General features: G+C 39.5%; 1 protein-coding gene across 3 annotated transcripts in view; it reads right to left on the minus strand.

Annotated features, from left to right (window-relative positions):
- WSCD2 (WSC domain containing 2) overlaps nt 1-19,272 on the minus strand; it is a 2,311,682-nt gene that overhangs the window by 1,793,818 nt on the left and 498,592 nt on the right. The gene's annotated exons all lie outside the window — the stretch shown is intronic.

Genomic DNA, 19,272 nt, shown 5'->3' on the forward strand with positions numbered 1-19,272 from the left:
GCTTGCTTTTTATTTCCTCATTATGTTGCAAGCTGCCTAATTCATGTTTGACTATGTCCCCCACAACAGCATAATCCAGTCCCTAGGAATGCTCATGTTTTCATTTGTAGTCTTCCATCTGAGTCTAAACAATAAAGAGGCAGTATCACCGTGAAGTGACATCATATTCCAGGGACATACCTGAATCTCTGCCATTATTAGGGCCATCTACAGAATTGCATTCTTTGTAGTACAGTAATGCTCTATTTGCCTGATAGTGGTTCAAGACTTCCATCAGCTCTCCTTCTCTAACCTAAAGCTTATAGTTCCTCCTTGTACTTCTGATAGGCTCTACTTCTACAGGACTATAACCCACTTCCCTCTTCCTAAATCAGTCATTTTGTCCCTTTTCCACTTTCTTGTCCTTTTTCCTTGGGGTGCTCAGGACCACCTATTTTTATCTACCTCAAGCATAAGGCTCTTATCTTAGGATATGACCTTATTCACAAACCTTGTTCTATTCATGAGGTAGTGTTTTGTTTCTCACTTGAACTCATATGCTGCTATCCTTTATGGGGACCATTAATTCATCTATATCCCTTCCTTCTTTTTCATTCCTGAACACCTTTTACCATTTTCATATTTCTGTCACAGTAATGTCCAACTTCCTCTCTTGCATCACTTCTTTCAACTCTTTATCCTCCAAACCTGACTCCTTCTGCTACATGGTAATATTACACTGTCATTTAAAGTTTTTTTTTTGTTTGCTATGTTATTTGTTTTAAGCCACACAAAGTATGATGACCTGCCCCTCACTTCTACTTCTATAATATCTGTTTCCTTCTCCCATCTTAATTTAATGGTATGATCACTGAAATGTATTTTTCTACTGAAGTATGGTAACCACTGTTCCTACAATGCTAACATGAGGTCTCTGCCCCACATACAGATGATCCCTGTAGGTGTCTTATCCACATCCATTCTAGTCATCTACCTCTGTCCCTTGTCCACTTCTGCAGACAGTTACAACTCCTAGTACTCCTTGTCCTCAGAGTGCTGGCTGCTGGCACCAGTAGTACTATTTAAAACAGTTATTCTCAAACTATTCTCTTGTACTGTCTCTACCACATGGACTATCTTTCTTTGCTACTATCTCACCTGTGTCCTCTTACATACCAGTAGTTCTTACATTCACCACAACATGCATCCTAATACCCCCATATGACCTATTTCCTACCAACTCTAGGTATTAGTTTAATGTGGTTTCTGATTTCTGTCTTGACAAGACTGATTTGTGACTGAGTGCCAGATCACCAAAAACATACTTTCTGAATGCAGACAGATTCTTATCTCCTCCCATGTTCTGTTCTAGGCCACGTCTCCTGCTATCTACAGCCTTTCTTTCTTTCTTTATTCTTCTGCTCCACCATTCCATCCCATTTCGCTGCCTTTGGTGGTTAGTTTCCTTCTTGTGTTGTACCTGATGTGATTGAAAACTGTACAGAAACTCATACCGGATCGGTCGAAGCCCAGGTTAACAACGACCGCCACCAGTACTGTTGGCCAACAGGGTGCTGGTGGAAATTGGGCTACTGTTGGCCGAAGGAGGAGAAGAGGCAGAAGGCATGCCCGAATGCAGGTAAGGGCTAGGACTGTGATAGTGAGAGTCGGAACTTTGAATGTTGGCAGTATGACTGGTATAGGGAGGGAGCTAGCTGATATGATGAACCGAAGGACGTTTGGTATATTGTGTGTGCAAGAGACCAGATGGAAGGGGAGCAAGGCTAGGTGTATCGGAGGTGGTTTCAAATTGTTTTATCATGGTGTGGATGGGAGGAGAAATGGAGTAGGCATTATCCTGAAGGAAGCGTATGCTAAGAGTGTTTTGGAGGTGAAAAGAGTGTCGGATAGAGTGATGTTTATGAAGCTGGAAATTGATGGTGTAATGATGAATGTTGTTAGTGCATATGCTCCACAAGTTGGGTGTGCGATGGATGAGAAAGAAAAATTTTGGAGTGAGTTGGATGAAGTGGTGATGACTGTACCCAAGGATGAGAGACTGATGATTGGAGCAGATTTCAATGGGCATGTTGGTGAAGGGAACAGAGGGGACGAGGAAGTGATGGGTAGGTATGGTGTTAAACAAAGGAATGCAGAAGGTCAGATGGTAGTGGACTTTGCGAAAAGGATGGACATGGCTGTGATGAATACATATTTTAACAAGAGGGAGGTGCATAGGGAGACATACAAGAGTGGAGGAAGATGCACACAGGTGGATTATATCTTATGTAGAAGGGCCAATCTGAAGGAGATTGGAGACTGTAAAGTGGTGGCAGGGGAAAGTGTAGTTAGGCAGCATAGGATGGTGGTTTGCAGGATGACATTGGTGATCAAGAAGAGGAGGATGAGTGTGAGGGCAGCACCAAGGATCAAATGGTGGAAATTGAAAAAGGGTAATTGTGAGGTGATGTTCAGGGAAAAGTTAAGACAGGCACTGGGTGGCAGTGAAGAGTTACCGAATAGCTGGGTAACTACAGCAGAGCTAGTAAAAGAGATGGCTAGAAGGGTGCTTGGTGTGACATCTGGAAAGAGGAAGGAGGACAAGGAGACCTGGTGGTGGAATGAAGAAGTACAGGAGAGTATACAGAGAAAGAGATTGGCGAAGAAGTGGGATTGTCAAAGAGATGAAGAAAGTAGACAAGAGTATAAGGAGATGAGGTGCATGGTAAAGAGAGAGGTGGCGAAGGCTAAGGATAAGGCTTATGAAGAGTTATATAAAAGGTTGGACACTAAGGAGGGAGAAAAGGACCTGTACCGATTGGCTAGACAGAGGGACTGAGCTAGTAAAGATGTGCAGCAGGTAAGGGTGATAAAGGATAATGAAGGAAATGTACTCACAAGCGAGGAGAGTGTGTTGAGCAGATGGAAAGAGTACTTTGAGGGGTTGATGAATGAAGAGAATGAGAGGGAGAGAAGGTTGAATGATGTGTGGATAGTGAATCATGAAGTGCAGTGGATTAGCAAGGAGGAAGTAAGGATAGCTATGAAGAGGATGAAGAACGGAAAGGCTGTTGGTCCAGATGACATACCTGTGGAAGCATGGAGGTGTTTAGGTGAAATGGCAGTGGAGTTTTTAACTAGATTGTTTAATGAAATCTTGGAAAATGAGAGGATGCCTGAGGAATGGAGAAAAAGTGTTTTGGTACCGATTTTTAAGAATAAGGGTGATGTGCAGAGCTGTAGTAACTACAGAGGGATTAAACTGATCAGTCACAGCATGAAGTTATGGGAAAGAGTAGTGGAAGCTAGGTTAAGAAGGGAGGTGATGTTTAGTGATCAGCAGTATGGTTTCATGCCAGGAAAGAGCACTACAGATGTGATGTTTGCTCTGAGAGTGTTGATGGAGAAGTACAGAGAAGGTCAGAAGGAGTTGCATTGTGTCTTTGTGGATTTAGAGAAAGCATATGACAGGGTGCCTAGAGAGCAGTTGTGGTATTGTATGAGAAAGTTGGGAGTGGCAGAGAAGTATGTAAGAGTGGTACAAGATATGTACGAGGGTAGTGTGACAGCGGTGAGGTCTGCGGTGGGAGTGACGGATGCGTTTAAGGTGGAGGTGGGATTACATCAAGGATCAGCTCTGAGCCTTTTCTTATTTGCAATGGTGAGGGACAGGTTGACAGACGAGATCAGACAGGAGTCCTCGTGGACTATGATGTTTGCAGATGACATTGTGATCTGTAGTGAGAGTAGGGAACAGGTGGTGGAGACCCTGAAGAAGTGGAGATATGCTCTAGAGAGAAGAGGAATGAAGGTCAGCAGGACTAAGACAGAATATATGTGTGTGAATGAGAGGAAGGATAGAGGAATGGTGAGGATGCAGGGAGTAGAGGTGGTGAAGGTGAATGAGTTTAAGTACTTGGGATCAACAGTTCAGAGTAATGGTGAGTGTGGAAGAGAGGTGAAGAAGAGAGTACAGGCAGGATGGAGTGGGTGGAGAAGAGTGTCAGGAGTAATTTGTGACAGACGAGTACCAGTAAGAGTGAAAGGGAAGGTCTGCAAGAGGGTAGTGAGCCCAGCTATGTTATACGGGTTGGAGACAGTGGCATTGACAAAAAGGCAGGAGTCAGAGCTTGACATGGCAGAGCTGAAGATGTTAAGATTTGCACTGGGTGTGACGAGGATGGACATGATTAGGAATAAGTATATTAGAGGGTCAGCCCAGGTTGGAAGGTTTGGAGACAAAGCCAGAGAGGCAATATTACATTGGCTTGGACATGTGCTGAGGAGGGATGCAGAGTATATTGGGAAAAAGATGCTAAGGATGAAGCTGCCAGGTAACAGGAAAAGAGGAAGGCCTAAGATAAGGTTTATGGATGTGGTGAGAGAGGATATGCAGGTGGTTGGTGTGACAGAGCAAGATGCAGAGGACAGGAGGAAACGGAAACAGTTAATCTGCTGTGGCGACCCCTAACGGGAGCAGCCAAAAGAAGAAGAAGAAGTTGTACCTGATGTGATTACTTTCATTTCTGTACTCTTCCTACAAGCAATCTCATAGGTGTATATTAAGAAATTAATTTAAGAAAATATCGGAGCCTAGCTGCTGCAGTTTAACTACTGCCCCTGCACTTAGGGGGCACCACTGTTCTCTGCCATTTACCATCTGTCCCCCTTATCTAGGCCAATGCCTTTTCTTGCCTTTGTCCTTCCTGCTCTCCTTGTGGAGTTGACTCCTGCACAAACACCTATATTTCTGACCCTCCTTCATCTTCTCCTATGATTATTTGAGCATGTCTTTCTACACAAACTTAATTTCCTTTCCATAGTTTGTGTCTGCATCTACCACTTTCTCCTTTCATATTACTGTGTCCCTCCCCACTAGCCTGTAGATCTCTAACAATTGCAGTTCACATCACTCTGTCTTTAGCTTTGCTCAAACCACATCCTATATACTGCCCTTCAGTTGCCTCCTTCTCTCCTTTCATACCATGCCCTTCCCTTACTAATTCAGTACTCCACTATCTCTAACTTATTATTGTCTCCTGAAACTCCCCATACTTCTACAAATCCCTCACCCTCTTCTACCCAAAAGATCACTGAGCAAACAGCCTCTCTACACCCTGAGTAGCTCTGAAAGCTCTCTCTAACTCATCTAGTCAAAGCTGTTTTATTCCTTAAATGCTGTTCCCTGTTTTGTTTCACACTTTTAATCATCATTATTCATTTTTATTTATTTACAAAGATAAATCTTTTTAACAAATAGTTAAACCTTGTGCAAAGTATTAAGTTGAAATAAAAACAAAATTATCTACAAGTTGTATTTGGTACACTCATTTGGTACACTTTTTTCACACTTTTGATTCAAGGTCCACTGTTAGGGTAGACAAATAAGTGAATACATAGCTAAAAAAAAAAAATATATATATATATATATATATATATATATATATGTATATATAAAGAAAGAGAGATGTGTGTATATTATATGTGTTAATATGATTAGAAATGTCTCCATTGAATCCAGTAAAATTCAGTTTCTCTAATCATACTCAACAAATCCCCACCTTTTAAAATGGCAATACATTGGAAACAACATGGTCAAACTCAGCACATTAAAGTATGTACCTGATTTAAAAAAAAAAACTTTGCAAACACTAATCTACTACAAATTCTGAGAGTAACATATGTGTAGAGAATAGATAATAAGAAATAGCAAGAAGATGCCATCTTACTAGTATCCAAGGTGCACTTTGCATCTCAGAAAGCTAAAACACCCACACTTTGGTTATGTATATTATACAACTGCTATGGTGAAACACCATGTGAACGCTATAGCTCATTAAAGAATAATCACCTATAGCAGAGCTAGACAAAAGCATAAACTGACAAAAAGGCATGCAACGCCAAAAGCTGACAAACAAGCATTTGACAGACTGAAGGGTTATTACATATGTATGCATGTGTTTGCATGAAGTAGAAGAACAAGTACATTGTTGATGGCCTGCAGGTCCACATCAGCAAAAGATAAACTGCTAGATTTCTTTTTTTTTATTCAGTTCTAAACAAATAGTCTTACTGTAATGCTCACGGTAACTGCAAAACAAATTACTCTTACTGTATTTATCTTACTTTTGTTACTGCATCTTTCATTCTTCATTCAAGGGATCACTGTATTATTTTCAGTGGAATGATCCATTGTTTTATTTGTATGGACTGCACAGAAACAGAAAATTGCCTTACTACCAGTGTGGTACTGCTGTTATGTGAGCTGAAGTGGTGGAGTGCTATACTGATAACCTGTCTAACACCAGTTCACAGAAGGGTTAACCAATTAGTCATTTTTGAGCCTCAAGGGTCAATGACAAATTGTGGAGCTACTCCTTCCCTCTGTTTATAAGTCTTAGAATATGCCTTATTTAATTTTATTTTATTTATGTATTTTTATTTATTTAATTGGATATTTGTTGACCAGGTTAGTCTGACTGGGCGACAGCCCTTTTTCAGCAGAGGCCCAGGGAGAAAAGCTCTATTTGTAAAAGTAAAAAAAAAGATACAAATATGGAATACTATGACATAATAAACAGAGAATAAAAGTAATTGCATACAAATTACAAACAAGAATTTAACAGGAAATATGCTCAGGGTAAATTGCAACCATTTATACAAGGCAAAATGCTTGCAGTACAGGCTATTATTAGATGTTAGGACAGGATTTATATTTTATTTTATTTATTTACATTTGTTTACCGGGAAAGTCCAACTTGGAATGAAGCCAATTTTCAGTGGAGGCTTAGGTTGAAATGCCCCAGAAGCATGTCTTTATGACATAGGAGGAAACCAGAGCACATGGAGGAAAACCACACAAATGCAGGGAGGACATGCAGACTCGGCACAAAAGGCACCCCAGCCGAAAATCGAAATGGAGAACCTCTTGCTGTGAGGTGACAATGCTACCATTGCACCACGGCTCCATATAGAGGGAGGTAACAGATAAAGAGGATGTGTTTGGAGGAAGAAGCTGCAAGAAATGTTGTGTATCATTAGGGTAAGGAAAGGTTAGGTGCATTGGAGGGAGGGTAGTTTAAGTTGGGTCGGGGCATAAGCAGGCCATAGTTTAGAAAGCTGTCTTTTAGAGTTTTTTGAAGCAGTTAGTGTTCAATATAGTTCTTAAACATTGAAGCAGTATATTCCATGCATTTGCAACAGAGTGATTGTAGAGGAGTTTGCCTATGTTTTTATTGGGCTTATAAACTTCCAAGAGGTGCTGGTCAGAGCTTTGGAGTGTACGACTGGGAGTGTATAGACAGAGATGAGGGTAGAGAGAGCAGAACAGGAAGTGGTTTTGTTTATGATGGAGTGTGAAAGGTGAAGCTTATGTAGCAGTAGTTGTTAGTGGAATGCTAGCCACTGAAAGTGTTTCAAAGATGTGGTGAGAGCAGCAAGGTTGATTTGCAGCAAATCTATTGATTTTATTATATATGAGTTCCAGTTTAGACATAAGGTTGGATTGTCGGTGAGGATTGCGGCTGCATAAAATAGGGTGGGAAGTAAGAATGCTTGTGCAAGAGAGAGAGCTTAGATTAATTTGTGAGGAGCATTTTGTGCCTGTAGAGCAAGCACAGTTTTTGATGAGTGTTTTTGTGCACTGTTGAATGCAGAGATCGTATTTTAGTTGATCATCAATTGTGACTTCTAGTAGTTTTCTCTTTGGTTCTACTGAGATAGTTGTGTTAATGAGGGAGGTGACAGTGAAGTTAGTTTTGTGCTGTTGAAGAGATTTTGGGAGGAAGGCAATGAGTTTGTTTTTCTTAGGGTTATGCAGGAGTTGGTTAGTGGAGAGATTCTTGAGTAAGGGTGAGAAGGTGGGAGAGATTGTCATAGCAGGAGATAATTGTAGAGTCATCAGCATATTGAATTAAAGAGGTGTGTGAACAGGATGTATAGAGGTTGTTAGTAAATATGTTAAATAGTAGGGATCCAAGAATGGAGCCTTGGGGAACCTCTATTTGGACTGGGAGGAAGGGGAAGAGGCAGAGAGCCATTTAATGGACTGAAGTCTGTTGGAGAGGTAACTAAAAGACCAGCAAAGTGCAGAGTTGTTGAGATTTAGGCTAGTTTCTTTAGTCAGAAGTAATTTGCGAGAAACAGTGTCAAAGGCCTTAGTGAGGTCAAGGAAAAAAACAGGAGACTAACCTATTGTTGTCATGAGATTTTGCAATAGACTGTGTGAAATATATTTGTGCAGTAGATGTGCTGTTGTTAGGGCAAAAGACATGTTGGGTAGGGGTTAGGAGATTTTCTTTTACAAGATGATCAAGGAGCTGCTTATGAAAGCACTTTTCAAGTACTTTTGATAGGGGAGACAGAATGGCTCTAGGCCTTAAATTAGAGGGGTCAGTCGAACTTCCACCTTTGTGTAAGGGTATGACATAGAGTTCCTTCAAGATTTCTGGGACTGTATTTTCTTGGATTGATCTATTGATATATGGGAGACTGAATTTGCAGAAAGTTTAAGGAATAGAGGAGGTAAGTTAGCAGATTGTGAGCATGTTTTAGATTTGCTGTGATGTGATCTAATATAAACTGTAGATGCAGGCTTAAGAGAAAAGGAGGTTGTATGGGTAGATGGAGAGTGAAAGGTAGTGGGGTAGGTACTAAAATATTTTTTAGCTAAATTGTGGATTGAGTCTGTGAAAAAGGAGTTAAAATTGTCAGTATCTATGGCAGAACTGTTGGGGGAAGGGTTTGATATAGAAGAGCTGCCTGGATGTGCAGCTTGCTGATTGTATGCCAGAATGTTTGGGGGTTGGAGTGGGGATCATTTAGTGGTTTTTGTTAGAATTATTTTATCAAGGATGACCTGTTTTTTTGGTGAGATTATAGAGTTCCCTATAGCTTTGAAGATTTGAAGGTTTTCTTTTCCAGTTTTTCCAGGAGCCATTTCTTTTGTACAGTGGGAGTGATCTGGATTGAATTTGATGGTCATTCTGAAGGAGAGTAGTGGCAGGATAGGGGTGAATTTATGGAGGTGTTTAAAAAAATTTACATGGGATTGTTGGAGTTTGGCAGGTTTGGAGGAGATGAGGTAAAAGGAGTGTGAAGCTGAGTTGTAGGTGAGTGGTAGGTGGAGAATGGAGTGTGTAAATGAATGGAGTAGGTCTTGGGGTTCAAGTGAGTGATTTTGGGACTTTGTGATAAGTCAAAAGATGGTGTCGGTGATGCTATAATGTAGTAGGTTAAATGATGGAGGAGTAAGATGATGAGGTGGAGAAGCATTATGCAGATCAGGGTAAAAACGGAGTTCTCAAAGTAAGTGGCAGGAGTTGTGATGATAGGAGAGGACAAAAGAATGTATACAGGAGGGTTAAGGAGTCAATAATAATGTGTTGTTTGTTAGTGGATTTATTTAATGTGGAAGGTGATGAAACTCAAAAGAAATTTATGGTCAGAATATGTCACATTAATGTGGTTGAGGAAGTTGGATGTAGGTTTAGTGAATTTGTGGGTACTTTTAATGAGTGATCAGAAGTAAGTAAGAGAAAGGTGGATAAAATGATGTTTAAATTGGATAAACTGGAGGGATGGCTGGGGAACTGAAGGTGGGAGGTGAGCAAAGTGAGACACACCTCCTCACCAGCTGGAATATATCTATGAAGGTGTGTAAGGTGGATGCAGGGGATATGGAGGCCATACAGCGTAAGCAGAGTAGTGGTCAGATAAAGCAGAGTAGTGGTCACATAGCTATATCTATATATATATATATATATATATATATATATATATATATATATATATATATATATATATATCCATATCCATATCCATAAAGGGGGAGGAGAGAAAAACTAAAACTAAGCCCCCTTAATTGTGATAGGGGTTTACCTTCATGGTAGTGCTTCAGATTAAACATGCAAATGAGACTGAGTCACTTTGCTGGCACTTCAGTAAATGGAGCATCTTTACCTGACTTAGAAGGATGAGCTATTACATTGCACTGTGCCAAGATGAGGGGTAAGGAAGCTTTGAGCCTTTACAGTCTTATTTTAACATATGGAACAGCGTTTCAATAATACATTTGGCAGGAGAACACATGGCTTGACAAATGTGCTTAGGAGCAACCAGAAACTGCTTTTCCTTTTTTTTCCATATGAACATAGATAAGCACTAAGCTTGCTGCCCTTGAGTTATTTGAAGTCTAGCTAATTTCAATTCGAAATGAAAAACTCAAACCCTGTACCTTGTGCTTGTGAAGTGAACACCCTACTCATTATGCTAACACAAACTTTCAGTTTAAGGCTGAATTGCTGGTAAGGTAAAAAAAGGAGGGCAGTGGGGTCAGGCACAATCAGGGATTCCCTCTGTGGAGTTGTCAAGTAGAGCACAGGCCTGCAAGAAAAGGAGGAATTTGAATTAGTGAGAGAAAGTGGTATGAAATAACTTTCTGTAGGTATTGGATTAGGAAGGGAAAGAGAAAATAGAGGAAAAGAACAGATAAGCAATGCAAATATGGTATTAAAGGTACAAAGGTCAGTACAGTCCTCTCAGAGAAAATAGCACTTAACATTACCGAAAGCTTGTCATTAGATGCAGTACTTATATTTTTGTCATTTTAAATGGGGACAAGAAGTAATCTATGCATCCTATTTAATATATAGAAAACACTAACAAAGACAATGTGGACTTAAATAAACACAAGAAGTAGCCAGATAAAAACAATGCATTAGTGAAATACAAAATGAATGGTATAGCTTATTGCAGTACACAGCATAAAATAGCTAATATCCTAAACCACTATAAAACATAAACTGACCTAGCAATCAGATAGATTTCACAAACATAACCATGGTTACGTTCACTCATAGAAAACTAATAAAATACAAAGAGAATTGCTAAGACATTACATCAGTTATATTAATTACTCAGAGTAGGTAGGTTAACAAGAAAATATCTGTCATAACCAGCTCTGCAGACAGGATAATAACATTAGCATGTCTTTTCTCTGTTTTATATACTTTCTAAACCCAAAAGGTACGAACAAGTATCTTAAGGATAATGATAATGCCAAATATTTGCACTTAGAGATTTTTACACCAGTATTGCAAGTTGTATGAAAACAGATCCATTTTTAAAGGTTTTCCTTTGCAAGATGTCTTCCATATGCCATCAGAACTGAGAAACCTATCTTTGAGTTAACAGGATGTCACAGCACATTGTTTGTTGCTTTATTTTATTCTGTTGACTTTAATTTATTCATGTTGGTAACCAGTTAACCCTTCTGGATAGAACTGACTCTTTTCATTGCTGAAATGAGAGTGCTGTCTTTATTTGCTCAGGATCACACAGTAGGCAAACGCAAAGGCACTGGAACACAGAACTGATTCAATACATCTTATTGGATAAACATAGACTTTGCAATTACTTAAGCTTTCAACCCCGCATGAGTCCTTCATCAGGAGCAAATAAGTTTCTAATGGTGAATACAGTGCTTAAATACCCACTTGTGCCTAGAAAGGGAAATACGTCATTTGTTTTGAATTGGCTAATATATATATATATATATATATATACATATATATATATATATATATATATATATATATATATATATATATATGTATGTGTATGTATATCTATATATATATATATATATATATATATATATATATATATATATATATATATATATATATATATATATATATATATATATATATATGTGTGTGTGTGTGTGTGTGTGTGTGTGTGTATTGAAAACAAAACTGCTAGTGGGAAAAAATGCAGCTCATACTATACCTCAGAAACATGTATGTGTGTTTGTGTGTGTGACAGACTGTTGAACAAGGTCATGATATACTATAAAAATCAAATTTTGGCATGTTACATTAGAGAGTTAGTGTTCATTAAGCTGAGAAGATAACTCTCAGAGAGACTGCTCTGAAATGTATTAGACATCAAATAAAAAAAGATGTGTAGGAAGATTAGTTAAATCCAGAGATGGAAAAAAAGCAGTTTTAATTTATAAATTGTTAGTCTATCTAAATAAGCAATCTATGTGAGATAGATTTTTTTGCTTACAGAAAATATAAATTATTAATGTTTTGGGTAAAAGAAAATATAAATGATCAATAATGTCCAGTTCACAATGATAAGGCAGGGGCTACCAAGGGAATAAGATACAGGTCTACTGCACTTAGTCGAACTGTCATTTTAGTGAACACTTACATATCAAAACTTTTGAGCAAAAGCTCACTTCAAGGAACGATCGCTTCAGCGAACTTTCACACAGAGAAAGAAACATTTCAGCCATCATCGGGAGTATGCTCTTTTCCTCAGTGTAGTGCAATCTCGGAGTCAGTATATTTAGTTGGGGGGGGAGCCCCTCACTTAGCTCTGTTTAAGTTTTTGTAGTTTTTTTTGTCTGGTTGGTAGCTGACCTACTAGTGTTTCTCCCTGTGTGAAAGTTTGCTGAAATGATCATTTGTTGACTTGAGCTTTCACTCAAAAGGGTTTGAGAAATAAGTATTCACTAAAATGACATTTTGACTAAGTGATATAGACCCTTAGATATAGGGTTAGAATTTATGGATATTGTATGCAGTTAACACACCACACAGGCAGTGATTTAGCTAACTGAGAGAGAGGGAGAAAAAAGGAAAGAGAGTGGAATAAAATGAGAAAAGCTAAATGCTAGCAACTTATACTTTTTTCTTTAGACTTAAAGTCTTTATGCCTCTTGCAATGTAGAATGTCAGCCTACGTTTCTGAATTACAGCAGAACTGGATACAAACTTGTACATACCCTGGTTGCCAGAGCCTATCTCAGGAGAATACATAGGAAGGTTAATATTAAAAACTTTTAGGGGTGTGTTTCAATGCTTACATTGTTTCAGAGTTTCCACTGTTTTTATAAGAGTTAATTTTATTTATTTCAGTCTTAATTGGTGTCTCAATCTGATTGTTTTTTTACATTTGTTTAGAGGTATTTAAGAATTGAGCTTGTATTTGCATTTTAACTTGTTTCAGAAACAGTCTTGGTGACAAATAGCGACTAATAAATTGCAGCTGCACTAAAAACCTTATTTTTGTGGTCCTCCTGTGCTGTTTGGTGGAGAAGTTTTTGTTTAGCTTGAGGAAACTGACACAAGACACTGAGGTTCATGGCAATATTAATAGCATGGATCATTTTTGTCACATTAGTGAGTTATGCTGTCTTTTGCACTTGGCACAACTGAAACTGTCAACAATGCATAATTGTACTTTGGTGACCATACTGCCTTTATACAGCTACCAGTCACCTCTCTGTCCTATGCCATGTCCATTTCTATGGACCATACATGGATATAGAATCACAAAAAAACTGAAGGGTGGTCCTGGCAAAACATGACACCTAACTTGTGATGTTTGGTAAAAGTATGACCAGAAGACCATGTAGCAGCATCCAAAATGGATCTTGAATCCAGACCCCTGAAAATGCAACTGGAGAGGCCACTGCCCTGTTATAATGAGCAAGAACAGGAGAGGAAAGATGCTTGCCAAGAAAAGAATAGAACAAAAAATGGCCTTAGAATTCCAGGAGGAGATAATTTCCTTATATACCACCAATCTCAATTTCCAGACAAGAAAGGAAACAAAAAGCTGTTCAGATTTCCTGATATATTTTGTCTTGTCTAAGTAATATCTGAGTGGCCTAGTAAATCTAAAGTGTGAATAACCCTCTCATGATTCTGGGGAGAAGGGAAAAGAAGGAGGATAAATGGACTGATTCAAGGATAAATCATTAACCACCTTGGCAAAAGAGAAGGATTGGTATGAAGAGACACCCTGTCCCTGTGAAAAACAAAGAAAGTGGAACTGCCATGAGTGCTTGAAGTTCAGAGGCCCTCTTGTTAGACATAAGCGCCACAAACAATATAGTTTCCAAATACCAAGTTGTAGGGAAGAAGAAACTACAGGGGCAAAATGTGACTGGATCGATATCTCAAGGAAAAAAATTAAGGTCCTAAGAAAGAGGAATAGGCTTTCTTGGAGACCAAATATGAAGGATTCCTTTTAAAAAAATTGCTTGATTCCAAACCTAAAATCCAAGGTGGATCAAGAGGCAGACAAGTAGAAATGGCTAACAAATGAAATTTAACATATGAATATGCCAAGGCAGAATTGTGAAACTCACACAGATATGAAAGTAACCCCCTTCAGAAAAAGTTCTAAGTCATGCTGAAAACACCAAATAGAAAATGTTTTCCAGTTAGTCACATATGATTTTCTAGTTGTGAGTTTTCTGGCGTCTGCAAAACCTAAGTGTGTCTTCAGAAAACTGGTACCTAAAAGGAATGAAATTCCTATCAAATAAAGTGCTAAGTGAAGGGAGGGCAAGTGAGGGTGAATCTTGAGATCCCTTGTCTTGTATGAAAAGATCCATTCTGTGAGGACATGTGTGATGATTGCCCCTGGCCAGACAAAATAGAAGTGGGGACCAGAACTGCCTGGGTTAAAAGGGAGTTACCAGCAAGATGTTTGAGTGTCCCACATTATCTTGTTCATAACTTTTGGTAGTATAGGGAGGGGTGGATAGGCATACAAAAATATCTACTTCCAAAAAAATATATATGGTGTCCACCTTCTAAGCCAGAGAACTTGGTATTGTTGAACGGAACTGGGGAAATTGCCTATTCTGACAGCGAGGCAAAAATATTTAGTTAAGGAGTACCCCACCAATATGCAATGCCCAGAATTAGTCCCCTGTGAAACATCCATTCATGAGGATTTGTCCTATACCTGCTCAAAAAGTCTGTCACCAGACTGTGCTCTGAAGGAATGGGTACAGCTTGAAGGAACAAATGATTGTGGACTGAAAAATTCCAAGCTTGAAGAGACAACCTACAAAGAAGTGAAGATTCTGTGCCCTCTTGCTTGCTGTTGTACCACATGACTGTGGTACTGTCTGCAAAAACAGAGGACATGGAACCCAAAGTACTTAAAAAGCCTAGAGAGCTAGAATTAGAGCCCCCATCTCATTGATGTTGATATGGGCTGCCAGTTGTTGATGGTACCAAAGACCCTTTGCATTGTTTCTGGAGGAGGCTCCCCAAACATGATCAGAAGCATCTGTGTGCGGGTCTATATCAGCATTTTGAAAGATGAAAATGCCGACTAGCAGTTGGCTGACCCATAAATGTCGAACTACGACATTGCCGAATGGCCAAATCACCGATTTCTTTCCAAGGGAAAGAAATTGGTTGGCCAAACACCAACACCAAACACAAACAAACATTCTTAACTGGAGGGCTTTGCCCCCTAACCATGCAATGTGGGATGCTGTGCCCCCCACACCCCAGCTAACTAATTATTCTAACTCCAAGACTGCACTAAAGTCAGGGAAAGGGCAGGTGTAAGGAAACGGCCAACCTCTATCTTTCTATTAGGAAGAAATCGATGATTTGGCCATTCAGCAATGTCGTAGCTCAACATTTACGGGTCGGCCAACTGGTATTCGGCATTTTTGTCTTTCGAAATGCTGATATAGACCCTCTGTGTACATATCCTAAGTACAGAGAGGAACCTGAAAAGGCAGACCTGAATTTAGATAAATCAGGTGACTCTACTAGCAGAACTCAAGCTTGAGACAAGGCTAGGCAGTAACTAGATTCTCCAGAGGGTGGCAGTGCTAGAGCCAAACAATCTTGAGATACCACTGTAATTTTCTAATGTGGAGTTTGGCAAATGGAACTTTGGGAATTGTGGATGCCATGTCACCCAGATCTCTGTGAAATTCTTTCAAGAAAACCTCTAAGAGGAAGAAGAGCCTGGAAAAAAGCAATCAAAGAGAAGACCTTAGTAGGAGGGAGACAAAACCACAATGGTATGGACTGAATCCTACAATCCAGAAACAATTGATCCTGAGAGACAGTCAACACAGACTTTTTGAGATTGAGAGTGAATCCCACATTGTGCAGAAGAAGCATTGCAAAGTATGGCTCTTGAAGCAGAAGCTGCTGAGAGGGGGCTTGAGACCAAAGGTTGTCGAGATAAGGGAATATTTGAATATTCTGAGGTTTGTAGAAGGCTATCACAGGGGCCAGATATTTGGGAAAGACCCTCACAGCTGCAGAAAGATAAAAAGGCAATCCAGAGAACTGATAATGAGAGGAAAAAACAGAGAAACATAAACATTTCCTGAAGCGAGAGTAAATAGGAATGTGGAGGTAAGCATCCTTCAAGTCCAGGGATACCAAAAAGGCTTGAAAAATGTGTCTGAAGATATAACATCCTGAAAGAGCAAACCTTGAGAAAGATGTTGAGAAAATACAGGTCTATAATGGGCTTTCCATAATTCCTTCCTCCTGGGAACCAGAAACATCCTGGAATAAAAATCTTTCCTTTGCTGTAGCAAGAAGACAGGCTGAATGATTCTCTGTACCACCAGCTCCCAAAGAACCAAAGGAAAATGTGGGAGAGGATAAGGAGAAGGCTGATGAAGGCCTGGGAATGAAGGAATGGACTTCCAGATCATAAAATAACCATTCTAGATAATGGAAATTGCCCAAGTATCCATGGTTATCTGCTTCCAAACAGGAAAAGAAAAAGTCAAACTGATGAACAGAGGGATCTGGCCAACGAGTAGGAATGTCTGAATGTTAAATAGAAGCATATTTGTCAGGGGAAAGAAGGATTTTGACTCCTAGAACCCTGTGAAGACTTTCTGAAAAAAAATCTCATAGAAGCCCTCTTGTCTCTTGAAGGCTGTTAAGGCTGCCTACAACAAAGGAAGGTTTACAAGGATAATTTCTCTGAAACTTAGGAATAGGAGATACAAAGATTTGCATTACTCTACCCTTATCCTGAAGAGTTTCCAGCAATTTAGCTATAGCAGTGCTAAATAAATTCTGGTGGGAGTCCAGCAATTTGGCCTTGATGTCTTCAAGCAGAACTTGGATGTTCAACCAAAAATACCTCCTCATGAAAGATTCAGATACAACTGCCGTAGAGAAGGCATCACCAGTGTCATGCCTACATTTGATAGAATGATGACCCAGCTGAGAAGCAGACCTCAAAAGGGAAATGGCAGAAGTCTTATCCTCTAAGTCAGGAAAATGAGTCAGAATTCTCCGATGTTGGAAGAAAAGAGCCAGGACATACCTAATCCTATGGGCATGGTAATTAATATCCCTGAAGGCTAAGGCAGCACAGGTATATACTTTTTATCAAACCTTCCCATGGCACAGCTGTCCTTACCTGAAGGTAAAAGCTTTAAAGAACATGGATGAGTTATCAGTGGTTACAGAAAAAAACAGCAATATCAAATGAAGGACTTTTATATAAAAAAAGTTGAGCTTCAGGAACTTTATAGAACCTGTCTGGTTTATTAGGTTCAGGATGTTGAGAGTCAAGTGCCTGAAAAGCTGTAGTGAATCTATCCAAGAGGGCCAGCACTGGAATGTCTGCAGAAGGCTGAGGAGAATACATTTGCAAGAGTTTGTTATATGTTTTTGAACATCAGAAACCTGGAAACAGTCCTACTTAAAGTGACCCATCATATGAACCACCACATCACCAAAAGAAAACTTCTCCATAGGAGACACAGGAGAAAGTGAATCCTCTTCTTCAGACCCCAAGGGCAAGAGGAGAGTGGATCTGAGAGGAGTAAGCAAAGGATTTCTTAGCAGTGTCTAACATTTAATCAGAGGAATCAGACCCCCTAGGGTATTTGGAAGACGTAGAACAAGAAACAGAAGCAGGAACAGATAATCGTTGAGGGGGCCTAATGTTATTTATTTATTCATTTTACAGTTTTTTTTTACTGGGATAGTCCATTGGGCCAAGAAGGGCCCATTTTCAATGGAGTCCCAGGGAGAAAAGCTCCATGAACAACAATATAATATGAAGACAAATGCATTTACATTTATGTAATACTATTGAAAAATGATGGTATTACATAAAGTGATAAAAAATGTACAATTGCAGTGAAAATTCAGTTAAACACACACACACATACACACACACACACACACACACACACACACACACACACACACACACACACACACACACACACACACTCACAGGTAAATTAAAATAAGAAAAAGCCATCGGTGCATATTCCTGTTAAATTTGTTAGAATGTGAAATATCACAGGTAGGCATTACAGTTTTACATGACATCTTAGCAGAGTTAAAGTAGGATGGGGGATAAGAGGTGTTAATTGTTGAATATAAGAAGGGTGGGACAATAAGAAAAAGAAAGAAAAAAATAGAGCAGGAGTAGGAGTAAATGACAGAAAAGAAAATGGTAGTGGTTAGAGAAGCTTATTTTGAGGAAGAGATGAGAGAAGTAAAGGAGTGTGAGAAGTCCAGAAAAAAAGAGGTGTGTCATGTGGGATGCGAGCAGGAACATTCCCAGAGGGTTTTGAGATGGGAATGAAACAGGGTCTTAAAGATAGAGTGGTTGTCTGTAGTACGAATAAGAGGTGGCAGGGAGTTTCAGAGGTGCGCTAGGGAAAAGGATAATAGGTGTTTGCCTGGAGAATGAGCAGGCTTATGTAGCTTAAGCAAATTCTGGTTATTGGATCTTAGAAGTCAGTTGGGTAGGTGCATTTTGAAGGAGGAGGCAAGGGAGGGGCAGAGGCTTAAGACCAAGAGAGCACTGAAAAGCCCCAGAGTAAAATCCTGCCATTATTTGTGTGGCACCTTAGCCACAGAGACACCATGCTTAATTTTCTGCTTCTGTTTAAAAGGCACATCAACTTTAACAACTATAAGAGGTTCATACCCCTGATCAGACTCATTGAGGGTTATCAGGCACATCTTCCCTAACAAGTATTTGACTTGATATCTACTCTCTGACCCTGGGTGTCTTCTCTGGGTGAATCAAGATATTTGTTTCTTCCTGTGGGTCCAGCTAAAATAGAAATAATTTTTCTCTCTGCAATGTCAGAATAAAATACTCAGGTGCTCAGTCCTTTGTTCAACTTTTGTTTACTTAACCATATATCAAGTTGAATTTTTTCCCCTAGCGACCACAAACAGTATGGGTTATATACTCACATCAACACATAATTGGAAGCAGATGCATGCTTTTCTAATAAATATTTGAGGAATTCCCATAGGACACTCTGAAATGATCAACTGTGCCCCCCCCCCCTGCACCTGTAGTCACAGCCTCAGCAGATATGGGTAAACAGTTCCATGTTGGCCTTCAATTGGGTTGTGACAGAGCGAGCTGACAGTGGCACTGGATGGTCCTCATGTTTCTTATCCAACCTGATGGACATGTTTGGTGAAGGCAGGATCAGTTTGCACC

Source organism: Protopterus annectens, chromosome 4.part0 (genome assembly GCF_019279795.1).
Source record: "Protopterus annectens isolate FY-2018-M chromosome 4.part0, PAN1.0, whole genome shotgun sequence".
In the NCBI taxonomy this organism is placed as follows: domain Eukaryota; kingdom Metazoa; phylum Chordata; order Ceratodontiformes; family Protopteridae; genus Protopterus; species Protopterus annectens.